This window comes from Mus pahari, chromosome 4 (assembly GCF_900095145.1).
Source record: "Mus pahari chromosome 4, PAHARI_EIJ_v1.1, whole genome shotgun sequence".
Taxonomy (NCBI): Eukaryota; Metazoa; Chordata; class Mammalia; order Rodentia; family Muridae; genus Mus; species Mus pahari.
The window spans coordinates 45,534,883-45,539,556 of record NC_034593.1 but is presented as its reverse complement, the minus strand read 5'-3'; the positions used below and the strand labels follow the sequence as shown (position 1 = coordinate 45,539,556).

Here is a 4,674-nt window from a genome sequence, read left to right as displayed (position 1 = left end):
GGGGGGCAGGCAGGATGTGGCCAAGGTTCAAGCTCCCAGATGCTCCGTTATGTGGAGATGATCCTCCAAGTAGACAAATCGTTTAGGTGAAAACAACGTAAAAGTAGGCTTTACATCACGTATGATCCCCGCCAACATGCAGGTAACTGGCTACCGTCTAGGCAGCTGCTCCCAGACAAGGAGCCTTTCTGCTCAGTTCTGTGCTTTGTGTCAACAGCAAGCATGTCTGAAGAGTAGGCCCCAGGGTCTTACCCTGCCCCCAGCCTTGGGCTCTACCTCAGAGGGAACCACAGAGCTGGAGAAACAGCGGAAGCGTCTCCGTACTAAGTACAGTTATTATAAGGCGTGGCCCCCAGCTAGACACTACCTTCTCTATTATTTTGACAGCGTGACTTCCTGTGATATTACCAAGTAACTCTTGTCATGTCAGAAACAAAGGCTCACACCTGGGTTTCTTCTCTTCTCAACCATACACATGACATTTAAAGCATCATCAAAAGTGTCTTGAGGCTTGGGAGGGGTGGCGGCTAAAGGCTCTGAAAATATCACTTCCTGTCTTAGCAGCAACGCAGGTGCACGCAGCAGCCCAGAGACTCCTAACAGGAGCTCAAGGGACTTTAAGGCCAGCTGGCCCCCAGTGAGCCTTCTGACGGCTGTCATATGGGCTCCAGAGCTGCCCCAAACCATGAGCTGCTGTTTCCAATCCCGTGCTCTATCTGCCCTTTAGTTCCGTGGGTCCTTGAGCAGGTTGCTTGCTCCAGCTGCCTCCCTGGCACAGGGAACACAGAGCGTGGCCCATCGTCCACCCAGCTCCCTGGTGTTGAAGTGTGGACTTACCCTGTCCTCGGGATTCATCAGAAGACCTTTGTGGGACGTTCAGTGAAAACATGCATCTCTCCCCACAGCTGGGAAGACTCTTTACCTTGCCTTCCCCCTAAATCTTCGGTAGCTTAGCTTCACAAGAAGTTGCTGGATCTGTGTTGGGAAAGGTGAGATTTAAGAGCATGAAACTCACCTGTTCTGTAACACTCAATATCTTCGACATTGTTCATGGCGCAATGCTCTTCGGCAGAGAACACACGGGGAATACCCATGGAGATGGCTGAGGTAGGCTAAAAAGGCACAGGGAGTGTGCTGGCTAGATTTATGTCAACTTGACATAAAGTATAGTCATCCAAGGAGAGGAGGGAACCTCAACTGAGAAAATGCCTCCATAAGATCAGGCTGTGGGCAAGCCCCTAGAGCATTTTCTTAATTAGTGATCAGTGGGGGAGGGCCCAGCCTATTGCGGGTGGTACCATCCCTGGGCTGGTAGCCCTGGGTCCCATAAGAAAGCAGGCTGAGCAAGCCATGGGGAGCAAGCCAGCAAGCAGCACTCCTCCGTGGCTTCTGTATCAGGTTCATGCCCTATTTGAGTTTTTGTCTTGACTTCCTTTGAGGGAGCAGAAACCCAATAAGCCATTTTCTCCCTGACTTGTTTTTGGTCATGGTGTTTCATCACAGCAAATAGTAACCCTACCTAAGACAGGGAGGGGCTCCTAACCAGCCCTGCAGCTTGGAAAGGGATGACAAGTTCCCAGAGCAACTAAGAATTGAACTGATTCAAAAATTTAATATTAGTTAGGCAGTTTGGCATTGTAGGTAGGGGCAGCAGGAATGGCCAAGACCCAGCCCCAGAGGCAAGGGCATGATGCTAAGGTCAGGCCACAGTACCCATGGGCCAGTGAGGAGTTTTAATCAGGTAATTAGCCCAGGTAAAGCTAAACCAATTTCCTAAGGATCAGGGATAAGGACTCGGGGGTACGGGGTAGGCTTATACCGGATCCCTGCTTATAGTAATGATTTAATTCCAGAAGAAATACAGGATGGTCTAAGTCTCTATTCTCTCATCTACTAAGAAGTGATGGCTACCTCATAGGTTCCTAGCATTTCGTAAACTAATAAACGTCAAGTGGTGAGCGAGTGCAGTGCCTGGCGGGCGGCCTGAGCGGAGTCTAGTAAAGCTATCTCAGGGCTTGACAGTAGCTAAGGGTCTTCAAAAGCTGGACCGCCAGCCCCCTGACCCCTTTGTGCCCCCTTGACGTGTCTTTCCTAATCTAAGGGGCTTACCAACACCGAACTCTGTGAGTTCTGGGCAAAAGTCCAAAGGTTACTCCACCAGTTTCTCAGTTGCCCGTAGGCCTTGGGTGCTAGAACTTTGTCGGGGAGAAGAACGTGTGCTCAGATCTAAGGAAGATTTCACTGGGAAGGTGGGGTGGGCGCTGTGGAAATGCCATCCTGACTCAGCCCAATGTGGGAAAGCAAAGAAAAACAAAGGATTAAACAGCGGCCAGCCTGATGACTGTCTTTGCAGGGTCTGCTGTACTGTGCTTCCAGTTCCGGTTCCGGTTCCGAGAGAGGATGAGGTTCCTGCCGGGTCTCCCCTCTCTAGAAAAACTTTTTCTGACAGCTACTGAATGGGGAGGAGACGCTAGACCAGCAGAGGTTCACAACCTGTGTGTCCTGACCCCCTTCACAGGGGTCACCTAAGATCATCAGGAAACATAAATATTTACATTACGATTCACAACGGTAGCAAAATCACAGTGATAAAGTAGCAACAAAAATCTGGCTGGGGGGGTGGCAGGAGCAGCCATCATAACGTGAATTAAAAAGGGTTGCAGCATTAGGAAGGTTGAGGACCACTGAGCTAGGGAACACATGCAGGCATCCTTCCAATCCTGCCTCTGCCAGAGGATAAAAGAACAAGAAGCTCCCTTGCTTTGGATGGGATTGTAAACAGACTGCGTCCCTTTGCCGCTGACCACTGGAAACTCCAAGCTCCTAGCAAATGCATTTTTTTTTTTCTTTTTACAACGATAGAAATTCTAAAGATGTTGGTTGAGGCAACAACTTAAGGGGAAGCTAGACACGCCAAGTTGAGAACCTAACTGCCTGAGAGACCAACTTCCCCCGTGGTCCCCCAGGGAATAGTTGAGAGTTCTGTGCCTTATTTCCTCCAAGGCAGAAAAGAAGGGTAACGACTCCGACCTACCTCATCTGAGTGCTGTAAACAAGAATAGCTAAGGCAAGCCTGGCGGTGGCGCACGCCTTTAATCCCAGCACTTGGGAGGTAGAGGCAGGCGGATTTCTGAGTTCGAGGCCAGCCTGGTCTACAGAGTGAGTTCCAGGTCAGCCAGGGCTACACAGAGAAACCCTGTCTCTAAAAAAACAAAAAAAACCAAAAAACCCAAAACCAAAAAAAAAAAAACAAAAAACAAAACAAAGAATAGCTAAGGCAAGCACGGCACATTTGAAAGTAAGAGGCACTGGGCAATAGTGAACATGCATTTCTGCTTTTATCTTCCACAGTCTCAAGTAGAGAGAGAGACAGTCCCCACATGGTTGTGGGGACTTGTGGGGACGGGACTAGCCATGGGGCTGACTTTTGAGATGAGCTACAGGGCAGCTCTGTCAGGGCCATCAAAGTTGTCCTGGGGTTCCAAGCTGACAATTCTAGATCCATTTGCATCTGCTTAGCTTTCTAGAGAGTAAACTACAGCCAAGGGTGCCCAAGTCCACAGCTCCATGCAAGGAGCCCAAGGTGACAAAGACTGGAACAGCTTTGGAACTGCTGCGGCTTGCTTTGAAAAACCCAATCTTTTTTTTTTTTTTTTTTCTTCAAAGACTCTGCTTGTATTCATCATCATTATAAAAACAGCCGAATCTTACAGGTCTGCAACTGCAGTTAAAACGCATACAAAATAGACTTTCTGGGGCCGGAGACAGGGCCCCACGGTTCAGAGCACAGGGCTTGATTCACAGGACCCACATAGCGGCTCACAGCCATCTGTTACTCCAGCGACAGGAGATCCAGTGCCCTTACCTGGCCTCTGCAGGGACCAGACATGCCAATAGTTTATACAAGCATACGGCACACATACATAAATAAATAAAAATTGTTTTTAAAAGTTAAATATTTTTCAATGGGCTTTCTGTATGGGGGGAGGACAGAATAATGTTCTAATGCTCTTGTTGTGAGCAATGGGTAGCAGGAACATCTGCATTTAAAAAAACAACTTTTACCTCCACCGAGCAAATGTTCATTGGGATGTGTCTGGCCAAAAGAGGAACCATTTTTATGAGGATGTTCATATCCAGGCCCTTCCTAAGGAATAAACACCTTTAATTATGCAAGTTGCTATACCTTGGAAGGTGGCATTCTTCTGACAGCTGTTACTGGCACTCAAACACGTGACACGGATTTCACCCACACTGCAGAAACCATATTAGTAGCATCGCTAGGATCGTCAACCTGGATAATTAATGTAGCCCTCGCAAAAGTGTCTTTGTGGGCTGAGAGTCATCAGGAGAAATAGTCTTTCTTGGGGAAAGTGAGTTCTGATGTCATGGCTGTCTTACCGCCTGGAATGTGAACCATTTGTAAGAAGGAAATTGCCATAAAATGTTACCCGTTTGCCCCCATTATTTCAAAGGTGTGGAATGTAGTTAAATGATTTCCTCTGGTTAGATGGTTTCCTTCACCCCTCCTCTCTCTCCCCTTTCCTTCCTCTAGGGCGTTTTATAGCTGGTAAGTCATGCTGGCTAATGTGGATTCCCAAGAGGAAGTGAAGGGTAAGCTTCTGCAGTCGGGGCTGGGTTAGTCTGAGGAAGGTGATGGGCGCCGGGTCCTGA

At 48.4% G+C, this 4,674-nt stretch overlaps 1 pseudogene; it reads right to left on the bottom strand.

Moving 5' to 3' along the window:
* Positions 1-1,052, bottom strand: part of LOC110320771 — a 32,226-nt pseudogene extending 31,174 nt beyond the window's left edge.
* Between the last annotated feature and the right edge of the window lie 3,622 nt (positions 1,053-4,674).